Source organism: Schistocerca cancellata, chromosome 6 (genome assembly GCF_023864275.1).
Source record: "Schistocerca cancellata isolate TAMUIC-IGC-003103 chromosome 6, iqSchCanc2.1, whole genome shotgun sequence".
Lineage (NCBI taxonomy): Eukaryota > Metazoa > Arthropoda > Insecta > Orthoptera > Acrididae > Schistocerca > Schistocerca cancellata.
Window position 1 is genome coordinate 631,070,597 of NC_064631.1, and position 15,627 is coordinate 631,086,223.

The window sequence follows — 15,627 nt, forward strand, 5'->3', positions numbered from 1 at the left end:
ATTTTGCATTATATTTAGTACTATAAATATCTCTTAAACTAGTAGCATTATTTGGGACTGGTAATACATTTCTTTTGTGCTAGCAATGCATTGCGTTGGGATCGATAATTAATTTCTGGGGCATGAAAATATTAGCTTTTGACTTATTGCTGCAAATAAGGGTTAGTAACGTCATTCGTCATGAGTCAGCTGTAGCAAGGTTATGAAACAAGTAGAGTATATGTGATCACATTCATGAATGACACACACAAATGGGTAAAAAAAATGCAAGTACTAGAACAGGTTTAATAACTAACTGCTTATGGCACATTAATTTCATGAATAGCTTCTCCTGGAAAAAATACAAAATGGATTATTTAGCTGAAAGAAGAAACGCATATTATGCTAAAAAGTGGCGAACTTCGAATTAACAGGTAATGAAACGTGTACTGAATATGCATGTATTCTAGCTGTAATTTCCAAAACATTGAGTCATTATACCATGCGATATAAGACATACTGTCAAAACGAACTGCAACAAATACTTAAATAACTACATAGCATCTCTTAACTAACAGTAAATATATAAACTTCATCATTATTCACATCTGCAAAATAAAACTTCATTATTCATATTACCATAACTTTATCACTATCATCAGCTGCAAAGAAAAACTTCATTATTCATTTTAGCATATTCTTCATATAACTATTCATCATCATTCATTATCATCTGCAAAGAAGACACTTCATTATTCAATGTTCATATTACCATTTACTTCATACAACTATTCATAGTATAGAGATTCTTATTTCTAGCATATATCATCACTAAAACAAAGATTTGTAGTTCTGTCTGACAGCCTGCATCAATCGCCTTGTATTCTGAAAGAAAAATAATTAGTTAAGACTACTATCATACGATGTATATAGTATAATCTTTTTAATGCTTCTTAATTCTGATCCATTTACTCTTCATCACATGGTATTCCATTTTCTTTCGTTAATTCCGAAGGTGAAATTCACATTTCATAGTAATCCACTGTGTTTTTTTAAATTTATTTCATTTACACGTGATTGCTCTCTAAAAATGATGAATAAGGATTAATATCTTGTACTTAAATCATATACCCATTTAATAAAAACTGGTTTCTGGTGATATAATTAAGCATACAGCATAGCATGACCGAAAACGTATTATGTCAAAAACATAGAGAGTGTTCAGGTGCAAAAATGTACACAGAGTATCATAATGTAGTAGCAAAAAAATGTAAAACAGTCACGATGTTGAGATATTATAAGGCAAAGTGTCAGAGTCAACTGGTGTATGTTATATCTTAAAGATTACATAGTGCATACAAACAAAACAGGAAAACAATCATACATACACGAAAAATGAAAATGTGCACGGTCTGATGTAGAACGACAAGAAAAGCGACCTGCTAACCTTACCTTGCTGGGCACTTGCCAAGAAAAAATATGATAATCGTCAGTAAGTGTTCATATAAATATCTGCAAATGGCATTACAGTGTGATAAATCATAAAGTATATTCATTCGATAAACGGTTTAATATTGGAGACATGGTGTTTGCCTTTACTTTTTCTGGTTCTCAGAGTTTCGACGTGTACTACATAGGGGTGAGGAATGCTGCGAATTCGATATGGACCTGAGTATAGAAGCTCAAATTTACTGCATCTACTCTTTCCTCTGTTGGATAAATAGTGTGTGCGTACTGATATCTTCTGTCCAATGTGAAAGTCACGGCGTGTGCAAACCTGTTTTTGCTGTCTTCACCGACGCTCTGCGGCACGTTTGATGTTGTTCAGCGCAATGTCAAATATTTCATGGTGTCGCAGTCGACGAGATGTAGGAAGGGATACTAATTCTTTAATTTTGTTAGGTGGTTCAACGTTTTTCTATATAACAGTTGGAGATAGCATAGTAGATTCATTTGGTATCGAGTTAATTACATCCTGGAATGACAGTATGTGTGTATCCCAATCGATATGTTTTCCATGGCAGTATATTCTACATAGTTTACCAATTTGTTTCATTAGCCGTTCACAAGGGTTCGAAGAAGCGTGATACTTGGATATATAGATCGGAGAAATGTTTCTTGCTCGTAACATACGTGCCCATATACCAGATCGAAACAGTGGTCCATTTTCGGAAATTACTTTCAATACATGCCCTACATGAAGTAATAAAAATGTTTTACAAAGGCGTTCGAAACAGATTTAGCAGTAGGTTTGCGAAACGGAGTGAAGGTTACAAATTTTGAAGTGAGTTCAACAGCGACTAACAAAAACCTCCATTAGATCTGCGAATCAGACCAAAAAGTCTACAACGCCCATGTGTCTCAATTTAACAGGTACAATGGGATGTAACGGAGGAATATGTGAAGTCGTGTCTGACTTTACCTTTCTGGCAGATTTTACATGACGCTAAAACTCGTAGAATACGTATCTCCATGTTGGCAAAATAACAGTTCTGTCTCAGTATAAGAAAACATTTTGTGGCGCCGTAATGTGCGTAACTTAAATGAGTATACCAAATTAATTTGTTAACAAGCTCGTCAGGAATACATAGTAACCAGTTCTTGCTGTCAGGGTGAGAGCGGCGAAACAGAATATTATTGCGTACAGTGTAATGGTTTCTAATGGTAACATTATTCCAGTCTTGCCAAAGGTGTTTAATATCTTTCCATACGTTGTCTTTGCTGTGCTCCTGTGCTATGTCTCGTAAAGACGCCGAAATAAAATTTTCGAATGCAACTTGTTGAATATACATGACGCTGAAATTTGCTTGGCAGAAGTTGGTTGCGATGTCTTGCTGATTGTTGCTGCGAGAACGGGATAGTGCGTCTGCTACAATATTTTGTGTACCGGGAATGTGAACAATTGTAAAATTAAATTCCTGTAAATAAAGTTTCCATCTGCTTAATCTGTCATGTGTAAATTTAGCGGAAAGAAAAACTGTATCCCTCTATGATCTGTGTAAACGGTCGTATGTCTTCCATAAAGAAAATGCCGAAATCTCGTAAATGCCCATACAACACATAATGTTTCAAGTTCTGTGACAGAATAATTGCGTTCAGCAGGTGACAGAATGCGACTCGCAAAGGCGATGTTTTTAATTACTGTGGAACCATCTTCTTCAATTTCCTGAAAAATGTGTACGCCTAAAGGGGTGTTAGAACTGTCGGTGGCAATGGAAAAATATCTAGTAAGATCTGGATGTGATAAAAGTGGTGCATTTAACAAAGCTTGTTTCAGATTGACAAATTCAGAATGTGCTTGGCTATCCCTGGACCAAACAGTGTTTTTACCCGTCTACTGGCACAATCTAGGGGTGTCCAAAGCCGAGTAATGAATAAATTTACGGAAAAAGTTAATTAACCCTAGAAAGTTGCGTAGTTGTTTCTTCGTCGTAGGTACAGTAATGTCACGTAAAGCTTGAAGTTTTTCCGGGTCAGGCGGAATGCCTTCTGCTGAAATTATATGTCCAAGAGATTTTATAGAAGTTTTACCAAAGTGCGATTTGCTAAGATTAAATGTGAGTCCTTGTACACGAAAAGTTTGCAACAGTTATTCAAGAATAGGATTGTATTGAGACCAGTTAGCTTCTGCAGTAATAATGTCGCCTACATACGTTGTGATTTTGTCTTTTAGTTCTGTCGGAAGTATAGTATTCAAACCGCGAATAAATGCTGCTGAAGAAATAGTTAAACTGAACGGTAATTTACAAAATTGATAACAGTCTCCAAAACAGAGAAAAGTCGTGTACTTTATGCAGTTCGGATGGAGCAGAATTTCCCAAAATCCAGATTTCAAATCTAACGTGGAATAAATAGCAGTACCATGAAATTTCTGTAGAAGTTCTTCCAGTGGCTGTGGGCGATGTTTCATTAATAATAATGTCATTGATGTGGCGCGAATCAAGTACGAGGCGAAGTGAACCATCCTTTTTCTTAACAATATGGAGCGAGTTTATGTACGGACTAACTGCCGGTTCAATAATTCCTTGGTCAAGCATAGCTTGCAATTCTTTCTTAACTTGTTCTGTGTGACTATATGGAATGGGATAATGTTTGGCTCTAAACGTGTCGTGCTGTTTAACTTGAAATTCATACATAAAACCGGACATAGTACTATGGATGTTGTCAAAAACTGGAGCTTGCTCTAAAAGAATTTTGCGTTGTTGCGTGCGTTCGTCGTCTGTATTTGCACTGCTCTGTTTAACTTTATCAGAAATCATTTGCATAACGTCATAGTCGGCTTCGTCTGGAGTATTATAGTTGCGTACGTACGTATCTGTGAACAATGTCAAATGACAGTCTATGTAACGCGATATAGTAATGACCTCTGTACGATTAATTGTTTGTTCTTCTGCAGATAAAGAGTGCTGAAATTCTAATGCCATTTGTACATATTCATCCATTAACAATTCGTGAACAAGGTTCTGTGTGTCAAAAGTATTGCTTGCGTTTCTGGAAGATGCAACCTGTACTGTATCTATTCAAATTCTATCTGACGTGCTATTATTAGCGGGAGGATGCTGTGGCATTTCAACTATTAGTACTGTTCTGTTATTACTTCCTGACGTATTACGTTCGGGATGATATCTACTGTCTGGTTCATTCATGATAATCTGTTGTTGCGGATGATTATGCTGCTGGTAAGACCGACTGTTATTAAACGTACGCTGAAAATTCCGCTCATTACTTTTACGTCTGTCATGATAGTCATTTCTATACGGTGCATTGCGATATGAGTTGAAATGGTGTGTTTTCTGTACGTACTGATTTCCTTGTTGCTGTGCGTTACTATTTGGCGTGGCCGACGCTATACGTGTAGGCGGCGAGACATTAAAGCTTGGTTGACCTTGCAGACTGCATTGTTGGTTAGGTATGCTAACCGGTTGGTTTTGTTGCTGTTGTACGGAAAAACCTCTATTGTTACCAAAATTTGTTTCCAGTTGCTGATAATTTTGTACATACTGATGATTAAAGTTTTGTCAGTTATTAAAGTTCTGGTGGATGTCATTTCGTGAGTGTCTAATGAAAATTGTCACTTTCGGTAAAACTAGTCATATCGGGTTCTCTTTACACGTTTCTAAACCTAGATAGATCGATAGTTGAAGAGTTGTTTTGATAGATATAAAGGAAAGTAAAAGAGAAGGCAGCAGTGCAGAAAACTAGAGATGAGACAGCACTACTACGGCTCGGGGCCCTGTGCATGCTACGGCACGTATTCATCGAAGTGTAATGAATCCCCTGAGGTCAATTACGCGATGCAAATATATTTTAGTTTCTGCGTTACAGGCAATACCGGTGAAAATTCAAAAGCAAGTTGTTGTATCCAATCCAAGGGGTGATTCTGTGTTCTGTCATTTTAAAATACTTTAAATTTTCTAACGGATAGAAAGTGCTTGTAATCAAAATTATCGTCTCTGTATGTCTAAACAGGTTCAGGATTGTATGATAATCTGTTTGTCTGTGACTGTTCGGAATCTAAGTCAAGTACTCTCTGTAAATTACGTAAATTATACTGGCTGTGTGAGTCTGACAAATGTTCGGAAAGTGGCGTATGCTGTGATGTGTTAAAGGCTGAAATATTTTTCATCTGCGTCACTTCGTGCTGTAAAGATGACAATTTTCTACGTAGTGTATTATTAGACGAACCTATCTCACTGATCGTCTGCTGTAAAGTTTGGAATTCGGGTGTTTGATTAAACGAAACTGGTGACGTATCGTCTGATTTGGTGTCATTATTACTTTCGATAACGTCAATACGACTGGCCAATTCGTCATACTTTTCAGTCAGTGCTTTTACCTGATCATCGTTTTTATTATCACAAGCATTAATTTGTTTTTGTATTTTACGTGTGCTTTTGTTCAATTTAACGTCTGCTTTGATGGCATCGGGATCCTCTATTAGTTCCAACTTTTCAAGTCTGTTGGTCATTGTCTGAAAGTCTAATGTGTGTGTGTCTATTTTTGTTTTAAGATCGGAGATTTCATCATGCATTCGGTTTTCAACTGTTTGATAATATTAATTTCGTCTGATACTGTAACAAAAATTTTGTCTACGTGTGTTTTTGCTTTCGTAAAAAATTTACGCTTATCTTCCTGTCTCTGTGCAGTAATTGTTTCCATGACTTGTTGCTTTACTTTATTCTGTTCCTGTATTAATTTACGGTAACGCGTTTCATTCTTTTGTAGGTGGTGATTAAAAAGTTCGTCAATTTGTCTGTTGTGTTGGTAAAATTTCGCGTCTACTTTCGCATCCAGTGTGCGTGAAAGTTCTGCTGACATTAATTTAAACTCATCGCTTAACTGTGTTGCGTTTTCAGAGCATTGTTTAGCGACTGCACTACTTTCATCTGTAAGTAATTTCGTATTGGCTAAATGTGTATTACTTAATTCTTGAGCAACAGATCTAATTTCTTCACTACTGTTCCTAGCACAAGCCTTAATTTCTTTACGTAATTGTTCTTTAGTATCATGGCGTTGCACAATAACGGCTGTAATCTGTTCACTAAGTTGTTTGTTCTGTTCATTAAGGTTGTCGTGGTTTTCAGTCGACTGTTTGAAACTTTCATTAAACTGTTTGCACGATTCATTAAGTTGTTTATAATTGTTGTCTAGTTTTTCACTCAGTTTTTTGAAATAGTTGTCTTGTTTTTCAGTGAATTGTTTGTTCTGATTATCTATTTTTTCATTAAGTTGTAGCAATAAAGCCATAACTTGATCCCAACCAAAATTAGCGACTCTATTTTCTGTGCTGTGTGATGGTGTATCTCAATGTGTCATGTTTTGTGTAACCATTTGGTCATTGTCTGACTCGCGAAAAGGTTTGCCAATCGGACGTGCACTATTGGTCACTACATCTGAATCAAATAAATCTGACGTATTCAGACTACATTGTTCATCATCGTGAGAAAAATTTATCTGTTCACTATTCAAATTTTGCAAACCGGGTGTGTCAAACTGTGCAGCGTTCATTGTATCGGAACGTGCCGCGTCATCAATTGTTACATTTACTGTGGACATAATAGAATTTGTTTGTTCATCAGTAGGACCAAAATCATTACTAGTGATCTGTAGGCACTGATTATCAGGAATTAGACGATTATCACTATTACACTGAGTGTCGCAAGTATTAATGTTCAAATTATTCGAGTCGGCTATTTCATTCATTGCACATCGCGATGTACTGTTAACAGTTTTTCGCGGCATTTTTCACAAATCAAAATTAAGCACAAAATGAAACAAAGTCAAAGCAAAAATGGAACAAATACAATTACAACAAAGAGCAATAAATTGCCGATGATCTGTGAAAGAAAGAGTGACCAATTAGTAAATGTGTTGCGCCAGATGCAAACTACATTTAAGTAAATAAGAGCAGATATATGACTACTTCTCAGAAATTCACAAAGGAAATACGATCCTGGCCGGTTGTCGCCAAGTGTAACCTCCCCACAAAATAAAAAAAAGTAATATGGATGATGATTCTGATTTTAGTGTAACCTCAAAACAAAATTCTTTCACAGTGTAACCTCCCCACAAAATTCATTTACATTTATAACCTCCCTACAAAATTCTTTTCACATTAACCTCCACACAAAATTCTTTCTAATATAATCCAAGCTCAAAATTCATTCACATTTAGCGTAACCTCACAACAGAAAAATTCCTAAACCTCTCAACAGTAAAAATTATAATTTTGTCGTTCACATTCAGTAGAACGTCCCAATAAAAAATAAATTCAGTAACCTGGTAATAAAACACTGTAACTAACCTCTCAATTATATTTTCGCTCACTTATGACTTTTCAATAATTCACTGTGAATTTAACCTGGTAAATTTTGGACGACAGCAGTGCTGCGTCATGGCCCTGAGAGATCATTCTGAATGAAAATAGGAATAAGTCTTACCTCAATAAAGTCGCCAGATATATCTGCTCTTACTATGAATTTTTCCGGCACAGCTCTGTGCAATGCTGGCCGCCCTAACTGTCATTTATGAAAGGGAGCAACTGATTTTTCTATTGCAATAATTGGGTTGATCATGGATGGGAGAAATTAGTAAATTCTTTAAATTGAAATGAATGGTTGTTAAAAGTTACTTATTATGACGAAGATTATTATTACGAGATATTTTAAAACATTTACATGGGACTTGAGATAACATTACTACATATGCGCGAGGCTGCTTTTTACCTTATACAATAATACTCAGGCTCCGGCATCGCTGCATCGTGACCGGGCCAGCCAACACGATACACCATACCAGACCACAGCAGACTCCAGACTAGCAACAACTTACTGCTACAGCTACACAGTTCCTACTGCAGTCAACACTGCTCTCTGGTCAGAGATTCTTTTATACCTTGCCTATTGCAGGCAGCCCATGAGCAGTACATCGAAATTACATCATCTCAGACCTCTTACAAGTTCATCATTCTGTCTACTTAGCTAAGTGGTAGGATCATTTGCCTTGGAGTTCAGACATTTCATTGGAATCTAACGTTGCACTTATGTTAGTTTGTATAGCCCCTCCCCCCTCTGCTCTCTACATATTCCTTCCACTTTCTAGCCTCCTCCCATTTGCATAGTTCTGGCTTGCCCAATGAGTTCTTGACAGTTGCTTCTCCTTTGAGCAAACTTTTCTTTCTTCTTTGTCATTTTCATGCTCCTATGTTTTCGAAGTATAAAATTGCGTTGCGATTTTCGACTGAGTGTCAACGTCATGTTTAGACATTTCTACTTCCCATGGCCTACTTTAATTGCTGCATTTTTCTGTTTTTTCCTCTTGTCAGTTAAATTCTATATATCACTTTTTATCCAACGATTTCTACTTTACCTTTTTCCCGTTCACATACTCTGCTGCCTTCACCAACTTTTCTCTCAAATATATCCATTCGTATTGTAGTGGATTCCTCCCTCTGTTTCAGTCAGTCGTTGCCTTATGGTAACTTTAAGATTATCGAAAAATTTTGGGTCTTCACTTATTCAAGTTGCATCTCCTTGATTTGCTACCATTTACTGTCTCTTTAGCTGTAAACTGCAGCTCGTAACCAATAAATTGTTGGTTTGCGTCTGCACCAGGAAGTGTCTTACAATTTACAATCTGGTTTCGAAAATTCTATTCCAAATAAGTATTATTTTTTCATCATTCTTAAGCAAAGTTTTGGCAACGATTACATAATTCTCTGTGCGAAATTCTATCAGGTGGCTTCCACTTTCATCCCTCCCTCCAAGCCTTTTTGTTCTTACTGTTTCCTCTACCTCCTACCATATCACATTTTAAATTTTTTTCTCGCTTAACAATCTGAATAATCTCTTTTATCGTACATTGTTTCAAAGTGTTAGGAGATAGTGAACAATCATGAACGGTAGTCATGAAATCTGTATATGGTGAAATGAGAAAACATGAATAATGAAATATGTGAAAGAGGACATTGTACAGAAAATGAAAAATTGGTATGCCTTCACCCAACTTTGTCTTTCCTTCATGTGGGTGGAAGATATAGTTAAACGCATCGGGCGTTTCAGTGGGTCCCGCCCTGTACCTCAGTGGCCGTCCGTCATTGGCTACCGCTAGCGTCTGCCGCTTCCAGATGGGAACGCCAATTCCGCGAGCCGCCGCGTCAAAGCGGAAAACGCTTGCCGCTGGCGTTGCTGCACAACGCGCTGCCGCGCTGTAGTGGGAACCGGCCTTTACCCGTGGCGCACCGGCCGCTGTCGGTTACGTAGCGCAGCAGAATTAACACCTCTCTTCCGCAAATCAATACATATACCAACATCAGCAGACACACCCCATTATGAACAATAATCATAACATATGATACCCAACGAGCGACAACCCACACAAGAAGTGCCGCGACAGTAGTAATAGAAATAACAAAAACGGAAACAACAAAAACTGGAAAAAAACATAAACAATAATCAGCCTGTACAAAGGCGACAGCGAAACTGGAACAGTAACTACGGTAATGCGTACCAAAATACTGGTGCACCACCTCAGTACAACATCAACACAGGTCCATGGCAAATACCACCACAGTCTGTACAAAATCGAAATTGGGCTTTAACTGCCAATCAGCAGGTAATTGAAGGTGCACAACCACAACAGAGGGGAGAGTGGAATACACAATACCTTAATGTCAACTTAACAGAAGTGTCAAGTGAAACTCCGCCTCCGCCTGTATCATCACCTTCACCAATTACGACGACCTCAAACTAAATGCAGTCACTACTGTGCCCCAGGTCGTGGCTGAAGTAGGTTTGGGGGGCCACTTGAATATCAAATCATTGTTTGATAGACCCATTGATGAACAACACACTGATGATTATGTAGCAAATAGTTTCAAGCAGCAACCACAGTTAATTAAACGCTACAATCATGAAGAGAGCTTCTCTGATGAAGTACTGCAGGAAACTACAGTGTCGTTCATCTAGCAACGAAATGGTTTCAGCTATAACAAATGGTATAGTAGGACGAATTGCAACCAGTATTTTTTGGGACACAAGAGTGGCTGTGAGTGTTTTGTCCTATAATTTCTAAAAGAAAATGATTTAATGTGAACCTGTACCAGAATTCCCTGTCCAAAAGTGGAAGATTTTAACTGCCGTAGGTATTAAGTCTAGTAGAGTTACGAAACGGGTTTTTGTGACCATTAAAATAGGTAATTGAACGGTACAATGGCCATTCCTCGTGCTTCAGAATCTAGTTACTAATTGTATTATAGTTTTAGATATTTTATGTGAGAACTACTATATTATTGACTTCCCGAAAGGTAAATGTTTCCTTGGTATTAAGGGCAGCGAAATTACAATTGACTTGTCTAGCAGGACTCTCAAACATGGCAAGTATTGTGCAAGGTACACAATTCCATTTTTGCAAGAGAGCGACGAAACAAACATACAAGCACTCTCACCTGATAAAGAATATGATGACCTGGCAACATTGCTTAGTCACAAGTTAAGTGAAACCGCTGCTATTACTGGTGATTAACGCAGTGAGCTTTATCAAGTACTATCTAAGTATATAATGGTCTTTACCAAACGACCATGTGTCACAAAGACATATATTTATAGAACTGAAGTCAAGCCTTAACAAATTTTCCATCACAAAAACCCATAACGTACCCCTATCTTAACGACCTGCGGTTTGGCAAGAACTTAAACAGATGTTAGAGCGAAAAATCATTGAACCTTCCACATCTCCCTACTGTTGTCCATTAAATGATGTCAAAAACCTAACCAAAGTATTAGAATGGTTTTGGACGCCGTGCCATAAATAAAATTATATTACCTGTACGCACTAAACCAGAAAATTTAGAGGAACAACTACAGAAATTTTTGGATCCTAAGTAATTTTCCATGGTCGACTTAACAAATTCGTTTTGGCAAGTCGCATTCACGCCTGATTACAGAAAATATACTGCTTTAATATTCGGGGGGCAAACATATCAATTCTGTGTTCTTCCTTTCGGATTGAGCGTCAGTTCAGGCGTAGTTATTACTGCTTTGGATACTGTGCTTGGTGACGAGTTAGTTGAGACTGTTACACATTATGTAATCGTTCTCTTGATAGCTTCTAAGACTGGGAATGAACATCTTAACACCCTTAAAAGATTCCGGATAGATCTGCACAAGCTGCTGTAACAGCTAACCTAAAGAAGTCCACATTTGCTTGTAGTGAGGTTAGGTATCTTGGACACATAATAAATGCACAAGGTATACGCCCTGATCCACGTAAGTTGGACGCTATTAGGAATTTTCCTAGTTTTCGCACTAAATTACAACTGAAGTCATTTCTAGGACTATGTTCTTTCTTTCGACGTTTCCTCTCACAACAACTATCGAACAGCAAGCATCTCCTCGATTTACTTAAGATGATCAGGTACGGATCTGGTCTGAGCAGAGCCAGCAATATTTTAATAACATTAAGCACGCAATGGTGAATGCAAACATTTTAGACCATCCAGACTTTAGTTAAGATGTTTGTATGACGTGTGAAGCGTCATGCAGTGGCTTGGGTTGTTGCCCATTTCAAGTAGTTGAGAATGAAAAAGAGGAACAGGTAAAACCCAATGGATATGCAAGCCGTGCTTTAAGTTAATGTGAACGTACTCATTCAACCACTGAACTTGAAACTCTTTCTATTGTCTGGGCGTTCAAAAAGTTCAGCTACTATTTGTACGCTAAACACACAAAAATATATACAGATCACCAAACTCTGACATTTTTCTTAACATGTAAGTTAGTTCATCCTAGATTATCGCACTGGGCATTAAAGGTAAAGACAACATCATTGCTAATGCATTGTCCCGTCTTCCACAAGGTATGGATTATTGTCAAACTGATCTCTATAATGTCAATGACTATAGAATATTCCTAATTTAGGATAAACAGTGCTGCCAATATTACATTGATTTGTGTAGAAATATGACAGCTTTACAAAACTCTGACCCACTCTGGAACAAGATAAGAACTTCAGTCATAGATGAAACCGACCTTCCACTGTCTAGCCATTATCTTATATATATAATGACGTGTTATTCTATCGTCATCATGCTGGTGGCTCTAACTGTTGTGCATGTATTCCCAAGGACCTGGAACACAACTTAAGCTGGTGCACACACTTAGTTTGGGGACATTATGGAACGAAGAAGTGCCTTACAAAACTTAGCACGTATTGTTATTTCGCTAATATGAGACGCAAAATTCACAATGTACTTAAAACGTGCATATCTTGTCAGAAATCTAAACCTCAGAACCTATCTTCAAAGACATATCCACAATCCATACTACCCACCAAATTTCCAGTACGGACATACGTGGTCCCCATCCAGCAAGTAATGGTGGTGTGAGGTATATATCAGGATTTAATGACATATTTTCTAAACATGTTAAGCTGTAGGCCATAATATCCGCAGCTGATAACGCAATCATCAGACGATTCTCACATGACTACATTGCTCACGTGGGAGACCCCAAGGTAATTTTATCTGATAACGCCACGTACTATACAGGGTACAAATGGCGAAAATTCTTAAAGCACAATAGCATTAAGGGCATCCTTATCTGGAAGTTTAGGCCACAATCTAATCCTACGGACGAATTTTCAGAGGGATGAACAGATTCATGAGGAAATATATACCTACACAACATTCTAATTGGGTAAGTTGTTTGTCACTATTTGAAGAAGATCACAACAACCTCTACACCTAGCGAGCGTATGTTCCACCACAATGAATCAAATGAGTGGAGCGATCCGCTGCCGAAGCTGTCACCTCAGCAGCAGTCGCACAATGAAAAGATAAGAGAAGTACTAAAGACGCTAACACGTCATGCTAATGCAAGAAACAGATACTACTCTATTACTATTAATCGAAAGCACGAATTCAAGGTAGGGATGCAAGTATTATTGCGTACTCACCATAAATGTTCTGCACTAAAACGGCGGAACGCGAAGTGTCGTCTGCTGTACGACGGTCCATATGCCATTGTCAACATACCGCATCATGTTGCAATGGTGCATACCTGTTGCAGAATACGAAAACAGACAGATTCATTTGGCTTTACGCTCATCGAGACTTAAGAGTATTTTAATCGAAGCAGTAAACGTATATCTGTAAGTAATAATTAAGCAAACTGTAAATTTATAAAACACACATACCTCTCACTATTACTACAAGGAAATAAGGTAGCATAAGAACTTTTATTTCAGCTGATCCAGCCAGCAGCAGAAGAAGAAAGAAGAGATTTCGACTTCGGCAAACGTACATTAATAACATCAGCATAAATTTTGATGCTAATGTTTTCACCGTGTGATGAAAATATTTTTGAGGCAGCGTAATTGACTAACTGCAGCGTCGGTCAAGGACTATTCATGACTGATTGATGTTTGCACAAAACCACATGACAACCAAACACTATCAACTAGGAACGGATTAGATCCACTTCATACTGAATAACACAGGTTTATATCAAGCCAAGGTCACATAAACACTCTAAACACACTCGTAATGCGAGAATTCTGTTGGTTTGATAGTAGTGTGTCGCTTTAGAAGTTTGTCCATTAGTATATGTACGCTTGGGCTTGTTTGCTTATGTAACCCGATGTTGTGTCTAATATTTTCAAGTTCAGGTGACATCATTGCTAGTAATGTCTGTAAAACTATGTAAATACTTCCATTTCGTATAAACCCTAAATGTAATTTATGTATTTATGCGTAATTATATGTATTGATGAAAAGCAAAATGTACTATATCTCAAAATGTACTTTCTACATACATGGCAATGCTTGGACCGCTATGAAGAATGTTTGCAAAATTGTTAAAACTATACTTCATATATAGCTATGAGGATAATGGCGATGAATTATTTATGTAAAACAACTTGATAACAAACATTCTTTGTACGTCACCAGATAAACGGTGAGCGCTATGGAATTGTGCATGCAAAGTTCAATAACATTTGTAGTCCACCTATAATGACATTTACCGCGATGCAACTGTGCAAAATAAGAACTGGAAACTTCTGGACTTACGGTCGCGATGCACGAAAGCATTGAAGACAACTCCACGGGTGGAGAAATTTTAGATGGGACTTCAGGGAATGTAATGTTCTCGGAAAACGATGGCTACTCTTACCTGGACAAATCGAGGATCGATGCCCACAGTTGTCTGTCCGAAGTCTTGCATCCATGCCTTCAAGAAACTTATGATGCGGAATGGAAATCCACTGGTCTTCAACCACGCGACACATGACCTATGATAAACAGTGTTATCTGTGAGAATAAACAGTGCAACGGATGGACATGCCTAAATATCGGAAGTGAAAATCTGAGAACAGTGGCATCGATATGCAACAGCATTTACGTTAGGAAAAATAATAAAACAATGCTCACCTTTGCATTATTATTGTATGAATTACTTATATAAGCAGCAAAGGACGACACGTCGTACAAGGGCAACTAATCTGAAACAGAAAGACATTTTGTATATTAAATTTTACATGAGGGACAATGACCAATAATGAAATGAATTTTGCTTCAACATATGTAGTATTTTTAGGATAATTGTACCTGTTTTAGATGTTAGTGCATATTTCTTGTAAAAACGTCTTGGAATGTCCTGTCACAGTGATGTTTTGCGCACATGAACTACATATAAACTGTGATCACAATGTCGAAAGTTCAACTAACAGCTACTGCCAGACTGAAATACACGCGACAGCGCATGTGCGGCACTCGCTACACCGACATTGAAATCTTCTGGGCGTGCGCACCTCATTCTGATATTATATATTTATTTCTTTACCTTATGTTATGACACACTACATTGGAAACAGCATAAAAGAGAATATACATTGTTAAGATATAGGATACAAACATAATAAAATATTATATTAGAACAAATAAGCCCTCGGTCACAAATATTAAATCAAAATTGACCAGGTTTCGACGCTACTATGAGCGTCGTCTTCACAATTAAACTAACTGTTCTAAAACATAATAGGTATGTGAGACATTAATAAACTAAAGCGTGTACTGACTGGAAAGATATGCAGTACTTACAAGTCACATCCTAAAAAATAATAATAATAATAATAATCTAAGCCGGAAAGGCG